This window comes from Seriola lalandi, unplaced genomic scaffold, assembly GCF_002814215.2.
Source record: "Seriola lalandi dorsalis isolate HSWRI2012SDOR001 ecotype SW California unplaced genomic scaffold, Sedor1 jcf7180002054864, whole genome shotgun sequence".
NCBI lineage: Eukaryota > Metazoa > Chordata > Actinopteri > Carangiformes > Carangidae > Seriola > Seriola lalandi.
Window position 1 is genome coordinate 1,592,687 of NW_019525417.1, and position 14,008 is coordinate 1,606,694.

The following is a 14,008-nucleotide window of genomic DNA, read 5'->3' on the forward strand; positions in this document are numbered from 1 at the left end:
GGGGGGGTGGGGTGATGATTCCTGTGAAAGGATATGGTGAGTATACAGAGTTCCTCTGGCTTTAAGATTTGAGTATGTAGTAGTATGATACTTGGTTGTGTTTGAAGATGTAATCTCCCATTTGATTTCCATTGAGCGGGCAGGATGGGAGGGTGCCGGTCCCTGCTCCCATGGGCAACCACATCCAACCCATATCAGGGTCAGGCGGACTCTCTTATAAACACTGATTAAAACACTGGAAATGGCTGCCCGCTGAAAAACTGATGCTGACAAGATCCAGCAGGATGGAGTGACACTATGAAGGACAAGCCTAAAGTGAAATTAAACTCCATAACATAGATCATAGCTTCGATTTTAAGTGAAACTCACTTTATAAATTTTTTTAGTTATATCTGAAATTGTCTTAAATTTCCATTTTGGTACAAGGAAATAAAATGATTATTTTATCCACCTTTATCTCTGCCAGCTCTTGTTTTTGTTTAATCATCTTTAAAACTTGCAAAGAGAAATATGTGGTATATTTTGTCACCACCATCAAAGCCTGCAGAGTATGTGCTTATCTCAGCATCTAAAACAGATGCCACAGGTTCACAGGGCACCGCTGACCTGATTTCAGCAGCTTTATTGCAAACATAAGTATGAGATGTGTGGTTTCATCTGGAAATACTTATTTTTCCTGTTTTCCTGTTTAGACCTAATGATTGAATTTCATATTTGGCATGTTAGATCTTGGAAAAAATCAAAGCAAAACAGTTATTATGCTGTTACAGGCTATAAAGTTGTATGTAAAATGATCACAGAAAAAATGTAAAGGCATAATTTAGTCAATGTTTCTTTCCATCTGAAATATGGCAAACAAATCTTTGAGAGAGATTTGAAAACTGTAATTAGACCATTATCTGTGGCAATACTAGTGTCATGATACACAAGTGTTCTCTGTCTGCCGCTAAACAACAAAACATGAGAAAAATTTAAAATTGGATGCCTCCATGTCTGAGGAAGGCATGGCAAGCTGGGTAATCTTAGGGGAGGGTGTGTGGCTGGCTCATAACTGCGCTTTATCCTGCAGGGCACTTAGAGGCTGCCTTATCAGATAAAAACAAAAACTGAAGGAATCATCAGGTTAAAAGCTTTAAACTAATGAGATGGAAATGATGTAATTAGGTTCATCTGTTGTTCATTTGATGGCCCAATCCCGGGGTGGAGCCATTTGGGCTGTGTGGGGTGTATGAAGTGATGTTTGCGTCCATTGGTGAGAGGGGAAAAGCTTCAACAGACTGTGCTGCAGTATTCAAGTGTTTTCTATTCCCCTCTGAATTGCAATTAATACATAATTATCAACTGATACATCTGAACATTACTTTATGAGATCTTTATAGGACATTGTCTGGTCAGTTGGAGTCTATTTTGACATTGATGCAGAACAGCAGTGTCTCCCCCAGCAGCTCAAGCCTCTTTCAGACCCCCCTGACTTGGCAAGCAAATCAGATATAATAAAATATAGTGCGTTTTTTATGAGAGTGGCTTTTTGTGAAACCAACAATGTAACAAGGGATGACATGTTTATGCCTTTGCCATTTTAATATGTTACAATTATGTGTTGGCTTTATTGAAATACACCCTGATTTCAACAGTGCTGAAGGAATTTGGCTATAGCATCGTGCAGTTATAGTGAATGCGGCCTTTTCGTGAGCTTGGATTGTTTTGTTGTGGTTTTGAAAAAATTCTCAATTTGAGAGCTACAAAGTGACAGGGTTTGTGATTCTGGACTCAAGGTTCAGATTTCTATACTGTGGTTTTTTAAATGAATAAATAGTGAGACTATTGAATTCAATGAGCAATTGAAATGATTGTGATTGTTACCTATAAAGTGTATAAAGAGGTCTGCAGACAAATCGACTTGACAAATGTCCTTTTGTTTTGAGCTCATCTCTGTTGTCATCTAACAGCTGCCTGCTCTTACATAACAACAAGAATAGACTGACTCTATAAATGGACTGGAGAGTATGTTTGTTTAAACAAACGTGGCAGTTGAATCGTAAAGAAATTAGTACTTGTGTTACGTGAAGGATTTTGATGGATAATGCACTTGCAGGACAGTGAATCAAACAGATGCCCCCTAACCTCCAAATTCATGGCTTTGTTAGAAAGCACTGTCCGTGGATATCTGAAGGTACATTTTATAGTATACTTTGTGGGGCTCTGAACATGAAATCCATCCCCTTACATTAACATAGTTTTACATTTTCAATGTTTTCAAGTTTGTGGTCATGCATTAAAAATAATGGGAGTAAAAGTCATGGTTAAATCATATACTTAAATTGGCTGGTAAATATGCTGTTGCATTTGCCTGAGGCTTCCACCCGAGCCAGTCGCACAGCTGGATGCTGGATCTTTAACTAATGCAATTTTATGTACAACATGCATTACTGTTTTCATTTGGTTCTTATTTATGAACAATATCTGCTCTGCAGCATTACAGGCACAAGTAAATGAAAGATTTAACATAGGACTCACATGTTACATTTTTAAATGATTTCTATTGCATTTGAAATCTCTGGAGAGAAATGGCACTTGTCTAAACGGATAGAATTTCCGCTCTTTATTCTCCTCTTCTACTTTCTCCCTTCCTTCCACCTTTATTCTTTCCTGTTCCTGTCTCATCACACACTGAAACTTCCCAGAGCACATCCAGTATTTGACGTGAAGATTAGGAACACCCTTGTTGGCTATTGTCCTTCAGCTCATCAGTGAGCTACTGAAACATTCGATAATCATACGTAAAGAGATCGGGCTGTTCCTGGAGCTTCCTGGAGGTTAAACACTCATCGTATTCCCTCAGCACCAACGCCCAAGACTCTCCATCTTGTAGATACTAAAGATGGGTCATTAGGTTAAATGCACAAAAAGCATGAAGGAAGAAGAAAGGAAGGAAAGAGGAAACAAGCACACAAAAGTGAAACCTGAGAGGTGATTGTGCTAATCCATTTGCCTTTGCTTTTTGAAAAAATTGAATTTTGAGAGAAAGGACTTTCTCAAACATCAAAAAGAAATACTAATTGCCATGTGTAGAACCCATAAAAAGGTTTTATGGGTCGAAGTATTTCTGTCCACAACAGGACGACAAAATGAATGAATTCTTTGTTGAGGTCCATACAGTATATGCATCCACTTTATTTGTGCCTGTCCTCTTTCCTCAGGCCATGTAGAGAGCAGAGCAGTTGCAGATGGCTTGTTTCAGGAAACCACGGGCCCAAAAGGGATCCCTCTCTGCTGTGCATTTAGTATACAAACTACAAAGGCAGGCTGCGGTCAGCACACCCTTGTGAAAGGGGCTAAAATAGTGTCAGCAGGATGTCCAACAGACTGCAAGCAAGCAGAGGAGAGAGCAGAGCAGAAACCGACATGTGAAGGAAAAGAGAACCACTACTGAGATACCTTCTTCCATAATGAATGGGAATTACACAAAATAATAATATTAAACCATTAATATCTTAATAGTTTTACTGACAAAAGTATTATCACTTGAATGACAGTTTTTTGCTGAGTGCATAAGCCAAAAAAGTGTTCTAGCATCTAGCATATGAAGTGCTGCAGGATAAGTCCTAAAACCGGTTTCCTTGTCCCAGAGTTGATGGGTTTCTTGAATTGGTTTTTGGTAAATGGCTGAAATAAGGTCTTTGGTTAACACAAGCTCAAGACATTTTCACATTTTACTCTATGACATAAAATACATCAGTAAACACCCCAGTCGTGCTTTCTTTAAACTTTTATGTTTCTTTAAAAAGGGTGGTTTCTAACAAGTGGCCAAATGAGACTACAGAGTCTGGTTGGGGACGTTAAACGTCATCATGCTGAACACGAAAACCAATCTACTCAGCAAATCACCTTTACAGCCTCGTTGAGTTTATACTCATGCTTTTGCAAACTATTAAAAATGTTTTAAGAGGGAAAGCTTTTGTAGAAGAGGAAAGTACTAAATCAAACTGTGTTGGAAGTTTAGTAGTGGTGAGACTGAAGCCATGTGACCATGCTGTAGTTTGTTTATAGCCTAACATAAGCGTTTTACTTCTAGCAAATGTATCAATCCTTCAAAAATGTTAAAAGTGGTGTTCAAAGAGTTTGTGTATAGTTTGTGAGTTAATGTCTTTTTTTTAGTCTTTCGAAAACCATACACACAAAAACAAACAAAAGTGTAAGGAATGGATTTAAAAGTGTGTTTTTCTGCTGTAACATAAGCTGGTAACATTAGCAAGCCTGGCTAGCTAGTTAACAAAACAATAGTAGCATTATCTCCAAGGCCAAGAGCATGTCATTACCTAACTACATCACTTTTTGAGGTCAGAGGTTGAGAATAAACCCTGCTCAGAAATGGAGCACATGGGGTGCCCCGGTGGCTCAACTGGTAGATCGCGTACCACTTAGGCTCAGTCCATACCGCAGCGGCCATGGCCCATGGCCCTTTGCTGCATATCATCCCCTTTCTCCCCTCTTCCGGTCACTCTGTCACTTTCCCTATCTGAATAAAGGCAAAAACTGCCCAAAAAAAATAACTAAAAAAAAAAGAAATGGAGCACACACTGTGTGGGAGCTCAGTTTAGAGTTTAGGCAGCTCCAGCCAACAGTGTTACATTAAACATCAAACTCATTAGAAAGTCCAAGGCCACTTTGACAGTGGCTTTTGAAGGGAGGCAGAGTATCTTCATCTATCACTTACCAAATGTTTTTTATCTTACTTGTGAACTGGCTTCTGTCACCACCCTACTTCTCCCAACTTGTAGCTTTATGGAAGTCTTATGGTCCAAAATGCCTCAAAGGGTTTCGAATTAAATTGCCTGTGATTTGGTTTGTGTCGGCAATGCCGATGAAATTCACTGCTCATGTTTTGCCAGCAACTTGCCAGTTGTTTCTTTCTCTGAGCGAGACATTGTTAAAACCCAGCTGTGCTGAGACCTTATTTGCCATTCCACAGTGATTAAAAGCCAGCCCAGATCTGACCACTTTTAGGCGATTGTGGTATGCCTCTTTGGAGGGGTCAAATCTTTGATTTTCATATGGTGGTAATATTTTCAGATCAAGTATGTACATTGCATATGAAAATGGTTACTCTTTTTTACCGACTAATGTCAAAAACAGAGCCCTGCTCCTCCTACACAGGCAACAATGCAGCTTTCTGCCTCCACTAACTCAGTAGACTCACATGCTGCTTTTAACTTTTAGCATTGTTTTTGTGTCAAAGTTGGCATTCCTGTAATATTAAAACATTCTTGTACAACCCTGACCTGAAAGGATGTGATTAACAATGAGGTGCCACAAGAGAGGGATGTGATGAAGTTTTCCACCATTTTGGCTCACTTATGAAACTACTTTGTCATTTTTTACATATAATTGGGGCCTTGATATGTATTTGGTCTTCTTTTATAACCTCCCATGTTGTAATCTGAGCCACAGTGAGTTAGATAAGGATGCTTTATTTGTAGCTCAAAGGCAGAGTTCACTTCTTATTACAAGTAAATCATGTGTGATGTGGCTGTATATGCGTCAAAGGCAAAATCACTATTTCAAAATGTCTGGATTTGATCATACTCCAGTGGATCACTAAAAAAAAAGAGGTATTTTAAAACAATACTGTGGCTCAGGTTAAATTACCCTCGAAACATTTGACCAGAGGTGTGACAGAGAATTAAAGTCCCACGGGTGACTCAAATAAGGCGAGAACAAACTCTAAACTAATGTGTGATGATGTGACCTCAGCTGTGGGATGCCAACGCTCGATTCAAACTGGATTGAAATTGAACCTCAGGGTGACCCGGGTGGGAGTAAATGTGAAAAACATGACAGAAAGAGCAGAGTAGAGCAAGTGTAAGCAAAGCTGATCTCTTTTGGTTTTCTTGCCTTCCCCCATGTGTCTGCAGGCTTGTGTATAAAAGAAGCATGAAGCATAAAACTCCAGAGATATCACTGAGAGAGCCTGGACATTTTTCTTAAAATGCATGGGCAGCAGAACTACACAAGCCTTATCAAAAAATGATACAAATGCAGGGTAATGTAGCTGTGGTCTAACATAGACACGGATAATAATGTTTTATTCTACAGTAACAACATCGACACGTGTTATATTTCTTCCCTACAATTTTACAACTGAACAATCCTGTCTGCTTTATCCAGTTTCCCTCATAGACTGGTGCCCTTGCTTTTGTATCTGACTGAGGAATGATTATTTCCTGGGGATGTAATCTAAAGGAATTCTAGCCATCTGACATGGGATATTTCCTGTACCTCTGAAGCCATCCATTCCTAAACAGAAATGTACACAGAAGAAGACTCACAGTATGGTTTTAATGGCCAAAGGCACATGAAAAGCACGGAGAGCGTGACACATTTCTCTTATCGCAACAGTGTTTTCAGCACAAATCTTCATCAGTAGAAACAGCATGAACCAAGAAACCATGGTAGAGCCAAGAAAAAAGTGATGGTCCAAGTTAAAGCTACAGTCAAAAAATAGTAAGTGAATTCAGTGCTGACTTAGAGGGTTTCATTGTTGGACTGTCCAACAAAAGCATGAATGCAGCGTAAAAGGCTTTCATTAAAAAATTTTAAATGTCTTGATCCGTGTCACTAAGAATCAAATCAGTCCATCCTCTGGCCAGTTGTTATCTGTCCACATGCCGTCAGATCTGTTACTTTTTCTGTTTGCTACACAAACAGCTGGATGAAAACTCAATCTGCTTCCCCTATAGTCTTCCCTATTCCCCTATGACATAGATGACAACTGCATTTGGGGTGAGAGTCAAGAATGTGGAATTTGTAAACTAAATGAAATGAAGATGTAATTTCAATACATTCATTCAGTGAGAAATCTGTCATGGTGTCTCCTTGTGTTGAGATCTGACACCTCTGTTATACCCTTTTCATCTAAAATACAGTAGATTTGAAATTAAATCAAATAATCTGTTCATATTGAGATGTTACAGTGTCATTTTTATTGACATTGTTCTAAAATGGGAGGGCGAGTAGATTTTAAGTCTTCAAACAATGTAATATGTAAAAAAAAATGCAACCAGCTAATGAAGTTATGAAGCTGACACTTTCCCTCAGTTTCTGAATGTGGATATTATGGTAGTTTGAATTTTAGTTTTCATGACTGGAGGAATTTCATTTGAATATGGCAAGGTTTATTTAGTTTCTGCTGTTACATGTCTAATCAAGCATAGACATACTGCACAAAGCTATAGCTATGCCGCCCTTCACACTCAGTTTGAGAAAAGCTTGGAATGATTATGGAAGTGCCTCATACAAGGATCTCCTTATGGAGTCAATAAGATGAGGCCAAACAAAGCTAACATCAAATTGTTCACTTCCTATTTCCCTTCATGTGTAAACAACAGGCTGCATTTGAAGAGGCCACATTGCTTGATTGTTGTATATTTCTGCATTTTGATGGTTTTCATAATTATAGTATAGCATACACCATATTTTACTGTTTAGAGTTTTAGAAGAAGGGTCCTGTGGTTCTTCCATATTGTGAAAAAGAGCTCATCTGTTCCGAGTTCTCTTTGCTGGAAGCAGCACATAAACCAAACTTCTATATATTTTAAAGAAAACCTGTTCCATCAGAACATGCTATGATCACATTAAAATCTACACATAGAGGGGTGTCATGTGGCGTAGTGGTCTGAGTGGGCGCCCCATGTGTAGAGGCTGCAGTCCTCGCTGCAGTTGGCCCCGGCTCGAGTCCCACATCAGACGGCCTTTGCTGCGTTTCGTTCCCCCTCTCTCTGCCTCCCTATTTCCTGTCTCTCTCTACTGTCCTGTCCAATAAAGGTGCAAAAGCCCAAAAAAATATAGCTAAAAAAAAAAAAATCTACACATAGTGATCATTACTTAAAGGAGTCTCAGTCATGCTTCAGTTGAATGCATTTGTTTTGCATCATACTTCTAAATGGTGTAATGCAGCCCTGAGACTGATTCTTATGTGTATAAACATATTTACATGGGGTCTGCTGTCAGTCAAAGCCTTCACAGTCATTACCCAGTGCCATTCACCCTGCTGTGTTAAAACCATAATACGATTATTGATTCATAAAATCAGATTTGGTGAAATATAATGTCTTTGTTAAGTGATAATCCTAAATAGCTTCTGAAAGATTAGATTGAGACAGACAGTTAAACCTGACCAATGAAACACAGCCCTCCGTTTGGCTGCTCTCACAGCAATGGAAATATTCCAGGTGACACTTTTGAAGTCATTGCTGCAGTCGTTGCAGCTGCACAGCATGGGTAACCTCAATATTAGTTTAACGTTGTGTCCCCTGGAATAAGCATGCATCTCAATTATATCACAGCCCACCTGATGGTAGAAGATTTCCATCTGCTGCTGAAGACATAGTCAGATCTCATTGAAATCTATAGGGGAAAAAAACACTTTTTTTGCTGTTTTCGTTTTAACAACCTTTGTGTTACTGCAGGCCTTCCCTGTGGTAAAGATTTCCCCCTCACATCCAGCTGGGGTCCTGGTGCACACTGCTGTGCGCCTGTCAGCTCTCTGGCTCCTCTTGGTCCCAGACGACCCATTTACACAGTGTCCCTGCCAGCAGGACCTGGGCCAGCCTATTCTACAAGCCCTGACAGCCACAAAATAGAGTCTTTGACCCAGAACACTACACAATATGACAAAGGGGTAGATGGAGCAGGGGAGAAACAGGTCTTACAGTACAGTGGCGTGTGGGTTGAGGATGTAAAGATCCCAGCTCTGTAACTAAAACTGTGGTACAGTGGTACAGATTATACATATCTCAGCTCAAGAGTCACTCAATTTGCTATGATGGGGAAAATCATTTACATTGAATATTTATTTAACATGTAATTCGATGTGCAAATACAATGTCGCTTTCATATGCATTGGGGAATTTCACACGTTCAAGCATGAGAACCAACACGTGGTGAAAAAGCACATGTTTTTGATTAACATATGGGTTCCCATATCTGACTTAGCCTCTACTACCATCACCCTTATTAAACACATCTGTTTGGTACTGCATGAAACACCTGGGCAGAAATAACTCGAGGATCACGCCTGGCGTATTTAATGAGGAATTTTAAATAAATATGTTTTTTCAGAGGGAAACTGATCGTCTTACTCTTCCCCACACACCCCCTTCTACCCCTCCTTTTCTTCTACAGTCAGTTCGTCACTCCAGCTGTGCTGCGTCTACACAAAATGTCAGGTGGTTAAAGGGTGTCACGATATCCTTCTATTTTTTTCACCTTCTCTTGCAGCAGAGAGCGATTAGGTCATCGAGCTGTCCTTTTGTTGAGACCGAGATGCCAAGTGAGCTGATGGGGGTAACGTGCTGGGGCCAGGGTAAGACTGCAAACTGATGACATCAGGACTGTGAGAAACAAGATCACTTCTATACAACATCACCATCACGGTGATTCAGTTTGGGAGAGGTGGATTGCATGCCTTAACACCATAAGCTATCTTTGCCCCCAACAGTGCCCTCCATCCTCCAACCCCACCAATTGCAGCCCCTACCCTTCACCATGTGCACTCAACATAATCATGTTATGATATAATACATGCCTTTCCACAAAGGTTTAGTGAGGGGAGAATGACTCATTTAGTCTACTCTTCTGTAAACAAAGGAGTTTCGTGGAAGCCCTGAGAGCTTTTTGGAATTTAGAGGGCCAAAGAGTTTGGGTCTCCTTAGTGTTTGGCATATATTATGTCACATTGGTATCCAGGCTACGCTACACTACACCTCTGCTGAGTTCTTCCTCCTCCTCTCTTCAATCTGGGGTCTGATTAATTTGGTCTCTGGCATGAAGTCTATTGTTGCCATTCCACAGAGAGCCAGAGAATCTGGGAAGCATTCTGATTCTGGAGGGACCCGCTGACAGCTGCTGTACTAGTTGGGCAGAGTCCAGACCCCTATCTTGTGGTCTGTGAAAGCTCCTCCAAAGCCCTAATTGCACTTCAGATGTTCAGTGTTGTTTTTGCTTAGCTCTCACCCAACATAAACTTGCCCAGGACCATCCTAAAAGCCCATTTACAGAAAATACCCCCCTCGTAACCCTCCCTCCCTGCTAAAGCTCTCAGCGCCTGCTGTCTGCTTCACCAATTAAAACAGTAAGGGCATGTGACATAGCTCAATGTTTGAACATGTGTGTGCCCATCTGTATGTGTTGGTGTGTGGTTGTACGTGTATGCCTGCAGGTCTAAGAGAGCCATGCGTCTGGATGTTTACCCAATTACTGCTGGAAGTCCAAGTGGTCCCATGCTGAAAGACGTAATAGGTGAGCAGCCACAGAAATCATACTTTGTCTCCCAGGGAAACATTTGCTGCAGGGCTCACTTGTTACAAAGGCATGTATTATGCACAGACACACACATCCAGTGTTTTGCAACAGATAAGGAAACCTCCTTGTAGCAGTGACTGAGTGTTATGTTAGAAAATAATCTTAATCGGTGTACAAAACTAAAATGCAGACAACCCAACTGTTCAACTTGTGCTGTGCAGAAAACAAATGCTCTAAGGTAATTATTAGAGAAAGATTTTTCCATTTCAGAAATCAGATACAAAACACAAACAAGATTTGCCAAGCAAAGGTGTCTCTTAAAAAAAAAAAAAAAAAAAATTGATTTGAGTTGCTTTTTCACAAAAACGGTGAACATGACATTATTAATGGCTTAGCAAAACATGTGGCACAATACAATTACAGGGGACATGATGTCATTTTTTCTATTTTAACTATGCTAGCCACAATGCCCTCTGTTGTCCCTTGTTTGTGATTAAAATGCAAATTCTTGTTGTGTATTGCTTTTGTCTTCCACTTCAATGAATTTATTTTTCCTCTCATAGTGTCCATCATTTACTCTTAATCATGTGTTGTAAAACACCACAACTGGCTTCAAGTGTCTAAATGGTCTGTACATTATAAAATACAGTGCTTGCTTCCTTTCCAACTCACTGCACATGGATATTGCCTTGTAATGAAGAAAAATTCACTGGTTCAAGAAAGTCTTTTGGGGTGGGGGCCGAGGGAGAGACTGAGTAAAATGAGATTTTGAAAGCTCCACAATTAAAGTGCATCTCTTTGAAATCCCAGGCCAGGCTTGGCTGCTTCATTCAAGCTTTCCGCTCCCTATCGGACTATGATCTAATCTGGAGGGGAAGTGAAGTTTACTCTGCTGATAGCTGCTCTCAACGATGCTGCCTGCGCACAACTCAGGAAGGGTGACTCTGATGACCTCAATGACCATCCAATGAGAACACACACAGACACATGCCCACAGCTGTGGTGGCTGCTCCATTGAGAAACATCGAAAAAGGTCAGTTCACTCAAGATTGTGGCCATACGCTGGAGTCTGAGGTGGAGAAGTGGCTTTTTAAAGCATTCCCGTTGCCACATTTTGGCACTGACTTCATTGAGTCAAATGGCCATTCATTAAGAAACTTGAAATAGTTATTCTTAGTTTGAAATGAGGGGTGCCTGTAACAACTATACAGCAACTGTGACAACACATTAAAAAGTATATGGTTCACTTAAAGTTGTAGGCGCTGCACATCAAAACAGAGCCAAGGGGCAATTTCTCCCTACTCTTTTTACTTACCTGTGACCCCTTCGCTGTAAAAATGTTTTATGGAGAGTTCTGGGAAAAGGGACTAATTGTGAATGAAAGGTTGTATTTAAAGAGGCTTGTGACCTACAGCTGCCCGCGTGGATGTTTTAAGTTCTACCCGGGGGAAGAGTTTCCAAATAACAGAGGAGCATAGGAAGAAAACCAGCTCCTGTGCAAAGGTTAGCAGCTTTGGAAGTTCCTCTCGGTGATTATGTAGGCTATTCTGAGTACCTCAAGTGTATGTAATGCATTACAGCCAGTGATCTAAAATGCTAACATTTCAGTGACCCCTAAGAACATACCTTATTAGTTCCATCATACATGGAAAAACGTGCTAATTACTGCAAAGTGCAGGGTGGCCCATGGATGTTTAGTAAATTATGAGGTTTTGTGAATAGCATTGGTGTGAAATGTATTAAAATAATATTCTTGTGCAACAACAACAGGCCTGCACATGTAATGACCATAATGACACAGACGACAGAACTTTTAGGCCAGTTTTGGCTCAGTAAGGATCTTGCGAGCAGGCATCATCCTCTCTTTATATTTTCAGACATAGCAAATATTTTAATAAGGGGCTTTTGATTTAGGTATGCACCTGCATATCCAAGTTAGGCTCCTTAATGGCGGTGCATGTTGATTGTACACAACTGTCCAGTCATGTGCCAGCTGTTAGCATTTATCGCCACATAAGGTCTCGTGGGGCGGGAAACATCCACAGATGCCTGCAATGATGTGACTCTAAGCTGTTTGACGACATGCAGGCCAGTCGAGTACAACTCAGGACAGGAAAGCTGGTCAAGTTTAGGCATAACAGAAATCTCCTTTAATTCCTTTAGTTCAAGTCTTTGCAGTCTTGTGTGCACGATCTCTCTTTCAAGGATCGCTGACACAGATTTTAAGACAATTTATAATATATCTTATAATACATCCTGATAACAACTCTTAATATGTTTAAACGTAAATATTTTAATGCTTAATACCAGAATACGTATACCAATGTATTATCAGTGTTTTTTTATGTCATAACCTCACATTAATCTGAGTTTTGCGCCCTCTCAGTTATCAGTTGTAAAAATGTTTTGGCTACGTACTATCATTAAGAACAAGAACACATTTTGTGAGCAATGTTTTCTTCATTCGTCAGACTGAAAGTTTGAGAACAGGCCCAATCTTATCTTTAAGATAATACTCACAATGTGTGTTTGCCATGGCATGCTCTTAATGTATTAGCAATAGGCTATATCCATTCTTTCATACTTTCAGACCCATGTATTGCAGGCTATGATTGCATGCAATGTCTTGATGGTGAGGGAGCAGATTTGAATCCATTGCTGTGTGGTTATCATTAACCTCATAGCTACCCGCTGCCCTGCACTGTTACAGTGTTACACAGTAGATACAGTGTGTCTGTATATGCCCATCTCATTCATCCAGGTCGTACAACATCCAGCCAAAGTTAATTATTCACTCACCACTCATCCAAGAAGTGTCTTCAGTTTTGTTTTAGCAGATCGCATATTTAAATGTCTGTAAACTGGTGGTAGGTAAATGTTTTAACCACTGTATGAACTACAGGACTGTACAGACCGGAACAGCAACATTTATTGCAGTTGCTACTGATGCAGGGGCATACAGTGCTGCAGTATATACCACCTGGCCACTAGCACTGACCGCAATAGGAATATCTTTGATCCAAATCTCTGGTATTTATGTCAATCTGTCTCCCTCATCTCTTCACTACTTTACACTCGCTTTACATAGTTTTCTCTTCTTATAAATCACTTGGAAAACTGCCTACCCTCTGGTGAGTTAGCATTTTCTTCTTTCTGTAACAAATATGTAACTGAAATGTGTTTACTCAGTGATACAGTACATATCAGTTTTCTGTATCATGTCTAAGTTGACTATAACTTCAGCAAGTGTTGCTAGGCTAAACACTGTCTGAAATCACTCACTACTCCCTACATAGTCTACTGTATAGTCAGTTCACCATTTTGTAGTGCTCTCTGAATGTATAGTGAGTTATTATAGTTATTACCTGTGGACTCGGTATCCCACAATGCATCGTGAAGTACTGTAGTAAGTAATGTGCAAACGATGGTCACTAACCAAGCAATATACTGTATACCATCATGCATTACTCTCGCGTTGAAAAAATTAGTGTCCAAATGTGTTTTTTCATTTGAGCTTATTGTATAGTCCTCTACATAGGATTCCCTACCAATATCTAGTAAGTCCAGTTTAACCCACACAATGTTTATTTTGGCTTATACTGCATGCTTAGCTGCCATGGTGGGCATTTAAAAGCTCTTCCAACGTGTTTAGTGGTACAGCACAACTGGACTTGACAGAACCATCTGCTAAAGGAGCTAGTTGTAA